This window comes from Orcinus orca, chromosome 19 (genome assembly GCF_937001465.1).
Source record: "Orcinus orca chromosome 19, mOrcOrc1.1, whole genome shotgun sequence".
Taxonomy (NCBI): domain Eukaryota; kingdom Metazoa; phylum Chordata; class Mammalia; order Artiodactyla; family Delphinidae; genus Orcinus; species Orcinus orca.
Genome location: NC_064577.1, coordinates 2,807,069 through 2,825,625, shown reverse-complemented (window position 1 = coordinate 2,825,625; position 18,557 = coordinate 2,807,069). Strand labels below are relative to the sequence as shown.

The 18,557-nt window shown below is 48.3% G+C and overlaps 1 protein-coding gene and 1 non-coding gene across 3 annotated transcripts in view; both read right to left on the bottom strand.

Moving 5' to 3' along the window:
- Positions 1-18,557, bottom strand: part of MYO1D (myosin ID) — a 348,576-nt gene that overhangs the window by 3,268 nt on the left and 326,751 nt on the right. The gene's annotated exons all lie outside the window — the stretch shown is intronic.
- On the bottom strand, positions 14,001-14,073 carry TRNAR-UCU (transfer RNA arginine (anticodon UCU)). Its single transcript has one exon. It is a non-coding gene; the product is annotated as a tRNA-Arg (tRNA).

Here is an 18,557-nt window from a genome sequence, read left to right as displayed (position 1 = left end):
TCTGAGTGCCCAGAACACTGGGCTGGGCTTTGTTGGAGCGCCCAGGGGGCAGGGATGGAGATGTTGTTAGGGGCTTTCCTCATGGCTGTTTCCTACCTGCTTTCTTTTTTTAAAAAATTAATTAATTTTTGGCTGCATTGGGTCTTCATTGCTGTGCCCTGGCCTCCTCTAGTTGTGGCGAGCGGGGGCTACTCTTCGTTGCGGGGTGCGGGCTTCTCACTGCGGTGGCTTCTTTTGTTACGGAGCACAGGCTTTAGGCATGCGGGCTTCCGTAGTTGTGGCATACGGGGTCTAGAGCAAAGGCTCAGTAGTTGTGGCGCATGGGCTTAGTTGCTCTGCGGCATGTGGGATCCTCCCGGGCCAGGGCTCGAACCCGTGTCCCCAGCATTGGCAGGCGGATTCTCAACCACTGTGCCACCAGGGAAGCCCCCTTTCTTGTTAAACATCTTGTAGAAACAGAAAATGAACACAGGAAGAGACCCGTGGTTATCTCTCATGGGCATTAGGTATCTGATGCTTAATGTCTTGTCAGCTGCAGCTAAAACCTTGGCTTAGGACGGCTATTTTTAACCAGACTTGGACATAAAAATAGCAGAGCCCATTGGAGGCAGTGACTCGGGCACTTCTCCATTCCTGCGGGAGCCAGGCTGCCCTGGGGATAGATGCACAGCACGTGATCTGGGTGAGGGGTCCTTCGACCCTCATCCTGGCCCTCTGGCTGGCCTGGAGCAAGCGGAGCCCCAGCACCGCAGCCCTGAGTGGCCCTGCCCTGATTCCCTGCCTGTCTCCGTGGGGCTGCCGTGGGATCTGGGCAGAAGAGAGGGGGGTGAGTGGTTCCAGGTGTTGAGGGCAGGAAGAAGAACTGGCTTTTTGGTCTGAAGAGCTAGGCAGCTAAGCAGCCCCCGGCTGGTGCCGTCCACACTGCCATCAGCAGACAACAAAGTAAGACAACGTGGATTGAGTTTGCTTTCTCAATAAGTCAAACACAGAATTACCACACGACCCAGCAATTCCACTCCTGGATATATACCCAAAAGAAGTGAAAACAGGTGTTCAAACAAAAACTTGTACAGGGATGTTTATAGCAGCATTATTTACAACAATGCAGAAAAAGCTTTGGATAAAATTCAATGCCCATTTATGATAAAAACTCTTCAGAAAGTGGGCATAGAGGGAACATACCTCAGCTTAATAAAGGCCATATAAATGGGAGGAAGTCCAAAAGGGAGGGGATATCTGGATGTGTATGGCTGATTGATTTTGTTGTGCAGTGGAAGCTAATGCAACATTGTAAAGCAACCATACTCCAATAAAAATTAAAAAAAAAAACAAAAAAGGCCATATATGACAAACTCACAGCTAACATCATACTCAATAGTGAAAAGCTGAAAGCATTTCCTCCAAGATCAGGAACAAGACAAGGATGCCCAGTCTCACCACTTTTATTCAACATAGTTTTGGAAGTCCTAGCCACAGCAATAAGAGAATTGGAAAAGAAGTAAAACTGTCACTGTTTGCAGATGACATGATACTAAACATGGAAAATCCTAAAGATGCTACCAGAAAACTACTAGAGCTCATCAATGAATTCAGTGAAGTTGCTGGGTACAAATTAATATACAGAAATCTGTTGCATTTCTATACACTAACAATGAAATATCAGAAAGAGAAATTAAGGAAACAAACCCATTTACAATCACATCAAAAAGAATAAAATACCTATGAATAAACCCACCGAAGGAGGCAAAAGACCTGTACTCTGAAAACTATAACATAACACACTGATGAAAGAAACTGAAGGCCACACAAACAAATGGAAAGATATACTGTGTTCTTGGATTGGAAGAATCAATATTGTTAAAATGACTGTACTACCTAAGGCAATCTACAGACTCAATGCAATCCCTATCAAATTACCAATGGCATTTTTCATTTGTTCTAGTTCACAGAATTTAAAATTTTAAATTTGTATGGAAACACAAAAAACCCTGAATAACCAAAGCAATCTTGAGAAAGAAGAACAAAGCTGGAGGAATCACGCTCCCTGACTTCAGACTATACTACAAAGCTACAGTAATCAAAACAGTATGGTACCGGCACAAAAAGAGAAATATAGATCAATGGAACAGGATAGAAAGCCCAGAAATAAGCCCACACACTTATGGTCAATTTAGTCTATGACAGAGGAGGTTAGAATACACAATGGAGAAAATACAGTCTCTTCAATAAGTGGTGCTGGGAAAACTGGACACCTACATGTAGAATAATGAAATTAGAACATTCTCTAATACCATATACAAAAATATACTCAAAATGGATTGAAGACCATGGGGCTTCCCTGGTGGCGCAGTGGTTGAGAGTCCGCCTGCCGATGCAGGGGACACGGGTTCGTGCCTTGGTCCGGGAAGATCCCACATGCCATGGAGCGGCTAGCCCTGTGAGCCATGGCCGCTGAGCCTGCGCGTCCGGAGCCTGTGCTCCGCAATGGGAGAGGCCACAACAGTGAGAGGCCCGCGTACCGCAAAAAAAAAAGGATTAAAGACCTAAATGTAAGACTGGATACTATAAAACTCCTAATATATGCCCAGGAGTGGGATTGCAGGGTCATATGGTAGCTCTATTTTTAGTTTTTAAAGGAAGCTCCATACTGTTCTCCATAGTGGCTGTACCAATTTACATTCCCAACAACAGTGTAGGAGGGTTCCTTTTTCTCCACACCCTCTCTACCATTTATTATTTGTAGACCTTTTGAAGATGGCCATTCTGACTGGTGTGAGGTGATACCTCATTGTAGATTTGATTTGCACTTCTCTAATAATTAGCACATCTTTTCATGGGCCTTTTGGCCATCTGTATGTCTTTTTAAAATTATTTAATTTTATTTATTTTTTGGCTGCACTGGATCTTCATTGCTGCACGTGGGCTTTCTCTAGTTGCAGCGAGCAGGGGCTAGTTCGTTGCGGTGCGCAGGCTCCTCATTGCAGTGGCTTCTCTTGTTGCGGAGCACGGGCTCTAGGCCCATGGACTTCACTAGTTACAGCATGCGGGCTCAGTAGTTGTGGCACACGGGCTCAGCAGTTATGGCTCGCAGGCTCTAGAGCACAGGCTCAGTAGTGTGGTGCATGGGCTTAGCTGCTCCGCGGCATGTGGGAACTTCCTGGACCAGGGCTAGAACCAGTGTCCCCTGCATTGGCAGGCGGATTCTTAACCACTGCACCGCCAGGGAAGTCCCTGTATGTCTTCTTTGGAGAAATGTCTGTTTAGGTCTTCTGCCCATTTTTTGATTGGGTTGTTTCTTTCTTTTTTTTTTTTTTTTTTGATATTAAGCTCCATGAGCTGTTTGTATACTTCGGAGATTAATTCCTTGTTGGTAGCATCGTTTGCAAATATTTTCTCCCATACTGTAGGTTCTTTCATTTTGTTTATGGTTTCCTTTGCTGTGCAAAAACTTTTAAGTTTAGTTAGACCCCATTTGTTTATTTTTGTTTTTATTTCTATTACTCTAGGAAACAGATCCAAAAAGATATTCCTACGATTTATGTTAAAGAGTGTTCTGCCGGGCTTCCCTGGTGGCGCAGTGGTTGGGGGTCCGCCTGCCGATGCAGGGGACGTGGGTTCGTGCCCCGGTCCGGGAGGATCTCACGTGCCGCGGAGCGGCTGGGCCCGTGAGCCATGGCCGCTGGGCCTGCGCGTCTGGAGCCTGTGCTCCGCGGCGGGAGGGGCCACGGCGGTGGGAGGCCCACGTACCGCAAAAAAAAAAAAAAAAAAAAAAAAAAGAGTGTTCTGCCTATGTTTTCCTCTAGGAGTTTTATAGTATCATCCTGCTCCTGGGCATATATCCAGAGAAAAACATAATTCAGAAAGATACATGTACCCCAGTGTTCACTGCAGCACTATTTACATGGAAGCAACCCAAATGTCCATTGACTGATGAATGGATAAAGAAGATGTGGTACATATATACGATGGAATACTACTTGGCCATAAAAAGAATGAAATAATGCCATTTGCAGCAACATGGATGGACCTAGAGGTTATCATACTAAGTGATGTAAGCCAGACAGAGAAAGACAAATATCACGTGATATCACTTATATATGTGGAATCTAAAAAAATCGTATAAATGAACTTAGTTACAAAACTGAAATAGACTTACAGACATAGAAAACGAACTTATGGTTCCCAAAGGGGATAGAGGAATGGGGGGACAGATAAATTAGGAGTTTGGGATTAACATATACACACTACTATATATAAAATAAGTAAACAACAAGGACCTACTGTATAGCACAGAGAACTATACTCAACATCTTGTAATAACCTATAATGGAAAAGAATCTGGAAAATAATATATGATACATAATAAATATATATAATATATAATAAATATACATAATATGTAATAATGTATATAACTGAATCACTTTGCTGTACACTTGAAACTAACACAACATTGTAAATTAACTATACTTCAGAAAAAGAGAAAAGGTAGAAATAACCCAAATATCTATCAGCTGATGAAGGGACAAACAAAATGTGGTCTTTCCATCCAGTGAAATATTATTCGGCCATAAAAAGGAATGAAGTGATGACATCTGCTACAACACGATGAGCCTTGACCACACTGCGAAGTGAAAGATGTCAGACGCAGAAAGCTACATACTGTGTGTGACTCCACTCATGAGGCGCCCAGAACAGGCAAGCCCACAGAGACAGAAAGCAGAGGAGTCAGGGTGTTTCCTTTTGGGGTGACGAAAATATTCTGGAGCTAGACAGTGGTGACGGTTGCACAACACTGTGAATGTACTAACTGTGACTAATGGTAAATTTTAAGTTATGGGTATTTTATCATAATTAAAAAATTTTTTTTTTTTTTTGGGGCTGCGTCCGGTCTTAGTTGCGGCACGTGGGATCTATCATTGCGGCGTGAGGGCTTCTCTCTAATTGTGGTGCGCGGGCTCTAGAGCGTGCAGGCTTAGTTGCCCCGCAGCATGTGGGATCTTAGTTCCCTGACCAGGGATCAAACCCACGTCCCCTGCACTGGAAGGCGGATTCTTAACCACCGGACCACCAGGGAAGTCCACGCAATAATCTTTGTAAAATGGGTTGATCTAAAGGAAAAATAAGAACTTGCCCTCAAACCATGTTTTTTCTCCCCATTTTAAGTTCAAACCAAAATGGTTTTAAGGCCAGTGAGGGGTTTCTTGTGCCTATTTTGGAGACAGAGCAGTGGCAGGGCCCGAGCAACACACAGGGAGTGGACACCCCAGGGGGTCCGGTGACATCTCCTGCTGGCGCTTCACACACTGGAAATCTTTACGGAACCAGAGCACCCTCCTTATTTTTTCAAGAAAAGAAAGGAGATTTTATATCTGCGGGTGACAGCTGCGATGGAGGCTGGCTGGCCGCAAGGGGGAGGGGCTTTCCTCCCCATCTTCTGTTACAGGATTTAATGGCTCAGCAAACTGTGGAATTCGGGGACTTTCATCTTGTTTCATCTGCTCCAAGCTATCATTGCAGGCAAATGGCCTTGATCAAGTTACTTTGCTTCCGTTTCCTCCAGTCCTCTGCTCATCAGAGAAATCCGCGGGCGTGCTGGTGCAGCCGCGCATTGAAAAGTCCTGCACAGGGTGGGACATCACAAGTCTCTCCAGGGGCTGAAGCAGCCCAGAACATGTCCCCTCCTGTACAGACCCCTGGTCGGCAGAAGACTCTTACCCCTGGCAGCCTGGGACTTGAGCCCACCCTCTTTTCTCCATGGCATTCCAGTGGCATTTCCTACTGGAGCTCTAACACTTGAAAGGGAACCGGGATGGGAGTGAGGTGAAGTGCAGCGGCCTGGTGCACGGATCCTCTGGGGGAGTGGCCAGCAGTTCCAGAGCCTTCGGCACTAACGCAGCATTCTCTGTGTTTGGTCACAGGATGTGTGTGTGTGGGGAAGCTTGCCTTGCACCAAGCACAGGCAGGTCGTAAACAGATGCTTTTCCCAGGGGTGATACGCGGAGCGAGTGTTTCACGATAAACCCCAGCGTCATCAGGACAGGCGGCCCTCCACCTGGACGCCGCCGGGACACAAGGGCAGGGTCTCCAGCTCTCCCTGAGGACAGTGGCCCGCCCATGTCTGCAGCTGTTCCCCGTGTGTTTCGCTTCCTTCCAGAAGGAAGTCCCTCTGTTCATGTCAAATCACAGAGGGCAGCTCTTTCAAAATCCTCCTTTAGGAAGGGCTACTTCTGTTTTTGTCAGGGTCGAATGGACACTTCGACCACAGTCACTTCTAGAGCGAGTCTAAGAGGCCAGCAATCCTGGGGGGGGGGGGGGGGCGTTGCATCTCCGATCTACTGAGTCCTCTCTGGGTTTGTAGCTGGTGAGGGATGGGGTGACACCACTTTTATTTAGAAAATAAAACTCCAGTCACTATATGGTTCTAGGCAGGCAGCACGTTCGTCGCGAGGCCCCCGGCGCAGGCTCCTGGCCCAGTGGGCGGAACCCCCGCCCATCCCCCAACCCTCCTGGCCCTCGGGTCAGGGACCCCCTTCCCCCAGGGCTTTCCTCTCTTGGGCCCCCATCACCCATCCCTCCCCCACCCGCTCTCCTTCTCTTGGCGGGTATTTACCAAGCGCCCACAATGAGGTGGGCTTCGTCCAGAGAGAGTGAACACAAAATGGGTGGGATGCAGGCCCCGACCTCAAGGCACCCGTCAACACTGAGAGGATGGGCAAAGTTTAACAAACACCGAGATACGCACAGGGGCCACCTAAGCGTGGGTGGCCGGTGTAGGCTTCCAGAAGGGGCCATGTCAGACCTCAAGAAGCAGCAGGAATCATGCAGGAGTATGTTTCTGTTTCCTCACTCCCTAAATATTGTTTTACCTTTAGTCCTTTTCATTTTGTACATTCTCCTACAGTGTGTCACCCATGCTGTGGTTTCAATGACAGACAATTACCCAGTGTCCCCTGTCCCAGCAAGAGGTCCAAGCACGTATGTGCAGCCACCGACCAGACAAATCCCCTGAACGTGCCGCAGACGGCCGAGTCTTCCTATGTCCAACACTGAGCTCATCCTCTTGGCCCTTTCCCCAAACTGCTTCCCTCCTCCTGTCAAGCCTGTCCCGGGGAGAGGTGGCATCATCTACCCATCACGGAGACAGAAAGCCTGGATCAGCCTGGATCCCTCCTCTGCCCAGGTCAGGGCACCAAGTTCTATTCATTTCACTTTCTCATTCTCTCTCCACTACCACCATCACTGCCCAGAACCTCAGCCCCTTTTTCCTGGTTCCAGACGTAGCCTCCTAACCCGTTCCTCTGTCTTCGCTTTGCCCGGCACCCTACTTCAAACGTGTCCTACACAGTGTCATCAGAGGCACGAAAAAGATCCTGTCGTCCCCCTGCTGAAACCTCTTCAGTCATTCCCTGGAGCTTTCCAGAACTGCCCGCCTCCCACCCCCACCCCCAGGCTGAGCTGGGTGTTCATCTGTGTCCCCAGTTCTCTCGAAGCTCTGAGCAGGCAATGGTGCTGTGCTGCTTCCAACAGCACGATCGGAGCTGACAAGCTTTCCCGACCGCTTACAAGTGTCTCCGATGTGAATACAACTCCCCAGTGGAGGTTGCAGGAAAGGGGGGGTAAACTCCGGCAGTCAGGAGGAAGGAGGGGATGGGAGGCCAGCAGATGCCGAGCCCAGGACGTGCAGGCCACTGCGAGGGCACCAGGCCTGAGGTCAGCATGAGGCTGCCCGGCCTAGGAAAGCCCACCAGGAGTCTGCCTCCCAGCCTGGCAGAAGGGCACGGAACCATGGCGTGAGGAGATACACACACACAAAGGTTTTTCAGTAAAAACCGGAAACCTCAAGCTTTCTTGACCTCTTGAAAAGCAGATCCGCTGCAGGTCACCAAAGGCAGAGCAAACCTGAAGAACACCCAGAGCGAGAAGAGACATTGCTTGCAAAGGAATAACAGGCTTTCTCATCAAATATGAGGGGGGAAAATGAAAACACGGACTCATCAAAGGGTTTAAGGAAAATAACCGTCAACCTAGAATTCTATCCCCAACCCATCACCTGAGTGCGAGTGCCACAGGGAGACTTTCTCAGACAAAACAAGGGTGAACCTGGGGAAGTCGGGCAAGCTCAGCTCTCAGGTGAAGAAGGACCCGTCGTCGTCCGTCAGGAAAGACAATGGATCCAGAGGAAAAGAGTGGTGTGGGCGACGCGTGGGGAGCAGACAAGCAGGCAGACGTGCAGGTCAATCTAAGTAAGTGTTCACTGTAAACGCAGCAGCAACGAAGATGGCTATTGCGGGGCGGGGGGTGTTAAACCAACGCTGGACGACATCTTGGAGAAGAACAACATGAGAGACGGGGTGTGGCCCCAGGGAAGCATTTCAAGGTCCCTGTCTCATCTGGGAGGAGGGTAGGGGGGCCGATGAACTTCAGGCTCCACAGACAAGCTGCGGAATGATGGCAATGGACGGTAAATGAGACCGTGAGACGGCCGCGTACACGTTCCAGAGAAGTAGAAGGAAGGGAGGGGGAGAAGAAAGTCTGCTTCACTTAATGGAAGGGAGGAAAGGGGAAGAAAAGGAGCAAAGAAACATGAGGACGAGAAAACACAGACTGACATGGATGTGAATCCCTGTTAAAAGGGAGATCTCAGATTGAACTGAGAACTGCAGCTATAAGACTATTTGCAAGAGACCCATCTAGAGCCTAATGACAAAGAAAAGTTAAGGGAACGGAACAAGGTCCATAAGGCAAATGTTAATCACAAGAAAGCTGGCTGGGGAAGAGAACTCGTGAGGTAACTGTCTCCTTTATTAAGGAGTCGTTCACCAGGAAGATACACTCCAGAAAATAAAAGTTAAAAACGTGTTGTGTGTGAGATGGCGTGAGCTCTGCAAAGATATAATGACATGTCTGCAAATAGTCAACCATCTTAATATACTTTTCCCCAAAACGTATAGATCTACAGATATTAAAAGAACATAGACTTGAACCCAATTAATAACATAGATTTGAACCCAATTAATAAGCTTGTGTGCTCAACTACGCCCAACAATTAGAGAACACACGTTGTTTTGAAGTACACTTGGAATAGGTAACAGACCCTAAAAGGTGGTTCAATAAATACTTAAGAATTAGCATCTGACTGAAACTATCTTCTCTGACTATAATGCAATACAAATAGAAATCAAATAAAAGAATATAATAATAAGTACTGTATGCTTTTTAAAAATTTTTTAATTTATTTTTGGCTGCATTGGGTCTTCCTTGCTGCACACCGGCTTTCTCTAGTTGTGGCGAGCAGGGGCTACTCAGTGCAGTGGCTTCTCTTGTTGCGGAGCACGGGCTCTAGGCCACGTGGCCTTCAGTAATTGCAGCACACGGGCTTCAGTAGTTGTGGCGCGCAGGCTCAGTATTTGTGGCACACGGGCTTAGCTGCTCTGCAGCTTGGGGGATCTTCCTAGACCAGGGCTCGAACCCATGTCCCCTGAATTGGCAGGCGGATTCTTAACCACTGCGCCACCAGGAAAGTCCTTGTATGCTTTTTTGCAAAGTGCTTTACAAACAGCAACTCATGAAATCCTCATGACAGCACGAAGTAAGTTCCATTTTCAGAAGAGGATATGAAGCCCAACAAGGCTAAGTACCTGCCAAGGTCACACAGTGGAGCCAGATTTGAACCCAGGCACCCGGGCTGGAGTCCAAGTCTTAACCTCTGTGCACGCTGCCACTAAAATAGTCATAGATATAATCGTTAGCTGAGCTCCCTACTTACTATAGTGCTTCTGAGCAGTTTTCATCCCCTGATCAAGAGCTCCTAGGGCAGCATCTGATACGAATAGGAGTTCCATAACTGTCACAGAAAGAGACGTAATTAAGAAAGCAGTTGGGACTCACTTCGACATCGGACACTAACCAGAAGACCTGAGGGCAATGTCAAGCATCTTCAAAGCAGTGTTGTTGAGAAGTGAGTTGGCGCCATCGGTGAGCAGGGGCTGGGCTTTGGGGAGCAGGTGCCTTCCTGGCACTGTGCTCTGTGCAAGGGTGTGTTGAGGTACAGAGTGTGATTAAGGCAGATGAAGAGGCCCTGGGGATGCTCACTGTTCCAGGGATGCTTTCCGGGAGCCAAAGAACCCTCTGCAAAGTGGATCATTACTCCGCTTTGTAAATCCAAACTCTCACGTATTAGGTGCTGCTGCCCCATTGCTAATGAAGTTCTCAGGGAAACAAAAATGTTCGTAGGATGACAAACGTTTGGACTCATGGATTTTTGGAAACATACACGCAAGGTTGAAGAAGTTCCAGGAATTACATCAATGAACGTGTTGTCATTTTTTTTTTTTTTTGAGGTTGAATGGAGATGAGTAGACACTGGTTCCATGCATGTTTCTCAGTGATACCCGTAGTCATATGAACAGATACGCCCCAGGATCACTTAGCCGTCTGCTGGCTGTGGCCGGTGCTACTTAGCAGCGCGTCTTGTGTAGCTGTAAAAGGGGTCTTGGATTGGGGGAGGGGAACTTGACAATCATCATCTTCCACTGATGGAGAATTTTCCACACACTAGGCGCCGTATTAAACATTTTACATGCATCATCTCATTTAATCCTTGCTGACACCTTGCGAGGCACTGTCATGATGCCCATGCCATAGATGAGGGCACAGAAGCTTAGTAAGGTCGAGGAGTTCTGCACAGCTGCAAAGTGGTGTCTGTTTCTCGAGTGACACATTGAAGCCACCTTCCATTTATTTATTTATTTAAGTTTATTTTTTTTTGCCCCACTGCATTTAGACCTCAGATGGACGGACGTGTCTAGCTGTAGCGTGGGGCAATACCTCTGCTGCGTGCAATTCTTTAATACTTGGTGCTTACGAGTCAGGAAATAGCATTTGGAATCTGCTGTCATGGTGTTAAGGTTGGGGCATCCTGACCCACAGCCACGACCCCCACTGTCACCACTTGTCGTTCGCTTCCTGGGCATTTATGACATTTTATATTGGTGTTTCCAGGCCTGGTTGATTCCAGGCTGTCAAAGAAGGGGTGCTCTCCTGGTGCTTGGAGAATTCAGGTACTTTTTTAAACTATTCCCTGGCACACTGGCATCTTGACTTTCCAGCTGGAGTCCCTGAGGAGGCCTGTAGCTCTCTGGAGGCTCCTGGCTTCTGGTTTTGTCAACCAGAAGGTTCCTGTTCTTTGTGCGTCGGGGACCCTCCCCTGGCAAGGTGGACCCGGGCCTGGCCTCTGTGTGCTGGACATGGCCGGGCTGAGCCCATCCTGAGAGGCCCAGTGACTGCTGCTCGGCCCTTGGATTTGTTTCCCTTCCACCAACATCAGAGACCAAGGCAGTGAGGACGCTCCACTTTGCTTTATATATTTGGAATCTGGACTCTTTACTGGCTGCATTCCTCTGTCCCTCCCAAAATGTCCAAACTGATGCTTTATGCCGGGGATAATGAAACCTTTCAAAACTGAACTAAAAGAACAAACCCACCGCTCCCTCAGATATGAGGAAAGAACAGAAAACAGAAGCAACAAAACAAAACACCACCAAACCAAACCTCTACCACAAAACAAATGGGATGGCAGCTGTGGACCGAGCGGCATCACGGGCAGGGGTGGTGTCCCCTCAGGGCGCTGCCCCGTCACCTCCAACAAGAGGGTGTCGGCTCTGGAGCCTGAGCTCAGGTCCTCTGCGTCCATCCCACCCTCCATGACCTCCTCTCTCTTCCCACCTCTCCCTTCTTTCTCTGTCTCCCTTCAACTTCTCATCTCAGTGATTTGCTCTACTGTCTTTGGGGCTTTATTTTATCAAAAAATATCTGTTTGAGAGATTTTTTTTTCTCTTTGCTGTGTTAAGCTTTTTCTTTTTCTTCTTTTTTTCCATCTTGGCTGTTTCCTGCTTACATTTCTGCTCCTCCTATCCTGATACTTCTGCTAACAGTACCTCCAAAGTTAGCTCCGTCTGTGAACATTGGTGTTTATTTTCTATTCACATCATTAATGAAGGTGTTAAATAAGCCTGGATTGAACACAAACCAGGACCCACATCTTCCTTTGAACAGATGATTTTTAGTGGTTTGTTGGAATACCATCCTGTATCTACCTGTTCTATTCACCATCATCAAGAAGCATCTGAGCTTCTATGTGTGTGGGGCTGTGGCCCACTGCACAGGGGAGTTTGTAGGACCCCAGTCTCTGCCATCCGAGAACTGGGCATTTCAGGCGGTTTGCAGCTACACACACACAGGGGACATATACACTGAAAAGAGAGTCATGAAAGAATGCTTAAATAAGATTAATGATGGTACTTTTGAACAGGGTTGGGAACTAAGAAGAAGTCTTGCCATGAGCTCAGGAATTCCTCGGCATTATCTTGAAACATGTCCTACATCAAATATCTGAGTCTAAGGCTCTGGGATAGAAGATAGATAATAAAACAGCCTCCGTTCTCAAGACGCTCAGAGTCTGGGGAGGGAGGCCGACTTGCTGACAAATAGCTACTACGTAAGGCGTGAAAGTTGGCACCGTTAAAGGGCTGCAAGGTGCGCTCAGGAAGCACGGGGTGGGGGGAGTGAAGGATTCTGCCTGCTTGCTGCTGGGTGCAGCCTCTTGGGCCATGGAGCTTGAGGCTTTGAAATGCAGATGCATCATGGGAATAAACTGGGCTCTCAGCACCCCGGTCCGGAATGTGACCTGATCTCTCTTCCTCACGCTGCTCCCCACCCGCGTGGAGGAAGCCAGAGCCGCGGGGCAGGGTGCTGAATCCCCGGGCAACAGGCACACCCTCCGCCTAGCGGCCTCGCCCAGCTTGGCCGGCATCTCTCCTCCCTCCAGCGACGTCCCTCAAGCTCTAGCTGCCCTTCCTCCCAGCAGCCTACCTGGGCCTCCCCAGCCCAGATCTCCAAAACCCAAAGACAGGAGGTGACGAACTGCCCCTTGGAGGGTGAAGAGGACTTGGACGAACAGAGATGACCTTGTTGAAGCCTAAAAGTGAAATTTAGAGAACATGCAGGGAACGGCAAGCGTGGGGCTGTAGTTCAGGATGCAACTGTGTCTGGAGACTGTGGTGGGAGAGAGGCTGGGGTAGATAACAGGCGAGGAGTTTAGGCTTAACTCTGCAAGCAATGGGGACTCCCTTAAGGATCCTTGAGTGGAGAAGAGAGATAATACTTTGTTTTTATCCGTGCACTTACCGCTATCTGAAACTGACCTATCTGATTCCTGGCTTGTTCACTGTCTGTCTTCCTATGGCTCCCACCCCCTTCCTAAAGGGAAGCTCCACGGGAATGGGACCTCCTCCTTATCGCTGTGCCTAAGAGTGTCTGGCATAAAGTAGGTGCTTATTTAATAAACGAGCGAATACACGAAATTGATAGGAAACAGGTGGTGTGGAGGATAGACTGATGGGGGCATTTAAAAGCAGGCAGACCAGGTAGGAAACTAAATCAGGGAAGAAAGGGCTGTGGTTGTTAACAGGGCAGACACAGGTCAAGTCTGAGAGATGCTTCAGAGCAAGAATTTGGTGACCACTGAACGTAGATGGTAAAAGGTAGCGTCTTCCACATCTCTAGGTTGTCAGCGTGGGTGATGGAGAAGGAAACAGAGAGTGAGTTTGGTTTTGGACAATGTTGAGTTTCACTTCCTCTGGAAATGATCCAAAGGGTTTCGCCACATGTTATGAGGACTCACTGGGGAACATATACCTCATTGTTCTCCCTCCCTTAAAGGACTGTGTGATCCAGTGGGGAGATCATATATCAAAATTGTTTCCCAAACCTATTTTGTAAGCAAATTCTGCTATAAAGTAAGTATTTACAATATTATCCTGATTCCGTGCTATATTAAGCAAATAAGCCTCCAATTTGACAGTTCAGTGTTAAAATGGCAAGTGAGCAGCCCGACTACCATTCTCATGCACCCTAAACTCCTTAACGTTTCTCACTTTTTATTCAATGGTCGTCTTCTTTTTTTTTTTGGCCACGCCCCACGGCATGTGGGATCTTAGTTCCCTGAGCAGGGTTTGAACCTGAGCTCCCTGCAGTAGAAGCGCAGAGTCTTAACCACTAGACCACCAGGGAAGTCTCAATGGTCTTTTTTTATATATATAAATTTATTTATTTATTTATTTTTGGCTGCCTTGGGTCTTCGTTGCTGCGCGCGGGCTTCTCATCGCGGTGGCTTCTGTTGTTGCAGAGCACGGGCTCTAGGGCGCACGGGCTTCAGTAGTTGTGGCACGCGGGCTCAGCAGTTGTGGCTCACGGGCGTAGTTGCTCCGCGGCATTTGGGATCTTCCCAGACCAGGGCTCGAACCCGTGTCACCTGCATTGGCCGGCGGATTCTTAGCCACTGCGCCACCAGGGAAGCCCATCAATGGTCTACTTGTTGATACTTTTCCCACCATTCTTTCCAGCAATTTTTATCTGAAAATGTCCAAACTTTAAAAGCAGTATTCCTAGGAGCAATAGTGCAAATTATAAAGGCAGGGGGCTGGGGAGGAAAAGAAAGGCCTAATTCTTGCTCTGCAAATAAAAGGTCACATTCTCTAGAATTGTGGTGACCTATAGGAAACCGGAAACTGGTCACTGTCCAACAACAATCAGCACATTATGGTTTACTGAACAGTTAGTTCAAGTTCCCATGTAGGGGCGGCTTGCACATCCAACTGCTTGCTGAGCCTGGAAAAAGTGATTTCTCATGGATACTAACCAGTCCTTTGGAACTCTGGCTATAACACACCCAGGAGTCAGACACTGCAGCTGGCAGCAGCAGCAGGGAGGAGACGGGGACTGGGACTTCCAGGTTCTGTGTATTTCTAGGAATGTTGCTTAATCGAGACAGGAGACAATGGGGCCTGGTGGAGAGAACCGGCCTTTGGAATCAGCCAGTCTAGGGTGTGAATCCAGCTGTATGGCTCTGGGTGATCACCTACCCTTTGAAGCTTGGTTTCCTGAACTGGGATAATAAACAGTGGTAATGCTTTTCCAAAGGGTTTTGGTGAGAGTTAAAGGACGAAATAGGGCTTCCCTGGTGGCGCAGTGGTTGGGAGTCCGCCTGCCGATGCAGGGGACACGGGTTCATGCCCTGGTCCGGGAAGATCCCACATGCTGCGGAGCGGCTGGGCCCGTGAGCCATGGCCGCTGAGCCTGCGCGTCCGGAGCCTGTGCTCCGCAACGGGAGAGGCCACAGCAGTGAGAGGCCCGCGTACCGCAAAAAAAAAAAAAAAAAAAAAAAAAAAAGGACAACTACATAGGCACAGGGGCTAGGGCAATGCCTGGCTCGGAGTAAGTGCCCCTTCAACGTCTGTTAATGGAGCCAAGTGCTTTAAAGAAGGAGATCCTTATGTTTAGAATGTTGGTTAGACAGTTGATACAGGGGCTGAAGGGACCCTTGCCCTTGTGTCTCAAGGCCTCTTCGCTTGACCATGGATAGCCCCTTAAGCAATAACCGTGCCATCTCCTAGGGCCATATTGGTGAAAAGGCTTGTCGATTCCAGAAAGCCCTTTTAACTTGTTCTTGAGTATTTTAAAATCCCATCTATGCTGACAAAAGATGATGTTTTCTTCTCGGGGGGCAGATGACACTTTCCACCTCACTCGCACTAAACCTTGCTGCCCATCCAGGCAGCTGTGATCCACGGTGCGGAATATCTGATTAGGTAGCAAGGAACTGGGGATTTCTGTTCGAAGGGGGAACTCAACAAGGTTAAAATAGAAGCAACTATCTCATGAACCAACCCAGAGCACTGAGATGAAAAGAAACAAATTGCTCACTTTCTACCACCTGTTTGAGAACAGAAGGATTTGCACTCAGTTATGTTAGCTAAAAAATGTACCCCTGACTCATTGTGGTACAGAAGTCTTTACCACACGAATGCTTTTGATGGAAAATCCGCCCCCTGCTCCGATACACCCTTTCATGCTGGTGATGACAGAGGCAACGTAGGCCTTTCCATCAATATGTTCTGCACACTTCTTAGCAGCTCTGCTTTTCTGCATTTGCTATTTTAAGCAAGTACATAATGCATCAATTTTCAGACTCTTACTCAACGCCGCTGCTACAGGACTGAGAACTCAGTAATCTTGTCAGGCGGCGCAGAACAATATTCCAACAGATGAAACATTCCATGCAGCCTTACTTCCCCTTTCCTGGGATGCGGCATCTATTTCTGGCCCTATAATGAGAGAGGAACCAGTGGCGGTGCTCCAGGCCCACTTTCCCCGGGAATCCCACATTACAGAGACCATTCACCATGCTGCTGCTGCTGGGATACACATCAGAGGCCCTGTAGGGGACTTGAGACCACTCGACCGCTATCCATCTTAGTTCTGATTTTAAGTTCCCAGAAACGGGTTGTTTGGATCCAGGCTGGAGCTTCCTGGCTGGGAAAGACAGTGTGGGTTTGCCCAGGCCACACTGGTGCTTCTCCTGCTTGACCTGAAGGGTTCCTGTTCTCTCCACAATCACTAACTTGATTGAAGAGCCCAAGACTAACCTTTATTTCCCTGTCCTCAGCTTCCTAAGAGATTTCAACGTGAAGTGTCCCCATGTGGCTTCTTGCCAAATTTGCCTTGACCTTGCGGAAGACACACTTCTAGTGGAATGTCAATTGCACCTGATACCTTGTTGGGCAATTTGGGCAGAGTTCCCTGCTGTGTGTGTTTACAGCTTTCGTGGCTTCTAATACAGGCTCTATTTACTGCCTGCAGGGTTACCTGGGAGAGAGAGCAGAGCAGTCTGCCTCTACGCCCGTTGGCTCGGAAATGGGTTAGTCACGTTTTCCAGAGATCTACTCTTCATACCTGGCTGCTATAAATGGGCTGGGCCACTCCCACCAAACCCTCCAAGTTCTGCTCATTTTAGCTCACATCAATTAAAAACGGCACCACAAATTAGATTGAGTGAGTGCATAAGTGATGCTATTGAAAAGTGAGTAATTCAATAATAGCTCTGCACCACTGCATTCGGTCTGAAGAACTAATTCATAGCATCGAATGATTCAGCCATCCCTATGGGGACCTTGAATTACTGGCTCAACTTCATCAGCATAAAAACAATCAAACCAAATACACTCTTCCTCTGGGGCTGGAAGTCAGACACCCTGAGTAATATTTAGGTCACTCCTGCCTGGGCAAGTCTGAAAAATGGTTCGTGCCCTGATTAGACAGTTACTGATTTGTTTTAAACGACTGTCAGAGGAGGGGACCCTGCGGGCTTTTTAAGGCAAAGAGAGGTTCTGTGAGTAGTGCTGGAACAACCTGAAGTGGGCTGAAGCCAGTCATCTCTTTGTTCAGCCTAGAGTGTATCGGCGTCAGCTTCACAGCTGAAGTCGAATCTCTGGGTTTGGTGAGTTTCTTGCTTCCCCTAACCTCCATTTCTGGGAGCCCTCAGAGCAACACTGTTAACCGTGACTGAGCACCAGAATTGTCAGAGGAGCATCTGCAAAGCAGTGGTCAGTCCTTATTGGACAGACTCTGATCAGCCCGTCTGCATGTGGGCCCTTGGATGTTCGTTAGTGTTTTCTAATTTATTTTAATTTATTTATTTTTGGCTGTGTTGGGTCTTCGTTTCTGTGCGAGGGCTTTCTCTAGTTGCGGCGAACAGGGGCCACTCTTCACTGCGGTGCGCGGGCCTCTCACTGTCGCGGCCTCTCTTGTTGCGGAGCACAGGCTCCAGACGCGCAGGCTCAGTAGTTGTGGCTCACGGGCCCAGTTGCCCTGCGGCATGTGGGATCTTCCCGGACCAGGGCTCGAACCCGTGTCCCCTGCATTGGCAGGCGGATTCTTAACTACTGTGCCACCAGGGAAGCCCCTGTTAGTGTTTTAAAGCCCTGGGTAGTATTCCTGTGAGCCCCTGCCGCAGAGCACCAAAGCATCACCTTCCCTGGGAAGGAACAGAAAGAAGGGCTGCCTTGCCTTGCCTTGGGTAAGTGCTCCAGTCAGCTGCTCAGGAACTGGCTTGGCAAATGACAAAGGCAAAATCCCCTTATTTTACAATTTAACTGATTCATCAAGCTTTTTATTCTGATGAGTTTCAGACATATTCTAGTTACACAAGAATTACTTAGAACAACTTTATTGAGGTACTTTGTACAGGAAGGGTGGAGTCTCTGGGGGGCCCCTAAGCTCACGAGAGGACCGTGGAAATGGGCACCCCTGCTCACCCTCTGGACAGCCCCCAGGCCCCATCACTCTGTCAGCACCCTCCTTCTTGTCCACTTCTCTTTATTCAACAGATACATACTAAGTCCTGAATGTGTGCTGGCCCTTGAAGACACAGGGGCATAAAAGACACGTGTTGCTCCCGCCCTCACCAAGCTTATAGTCCGGTGTGGAGACGTACGTCAACGTGAATTACACACTCATCACTGTTTATCACTGTTTATCCCTAATTCTGGGAAGAGCTCTGAACGTAAAAGGTGCAGAATGCTTTGGGATCAGTGCGGGGAGGTAGTCTAGTCTCATCTACTCTTGGGGAAAGTGTTCCCTAGAGGCAACCGCAGTTCCACTTACCGTGTGTGCGTCCGTGCAGGCATTGTTCTGCGTGAATGTAGCCAATACACACA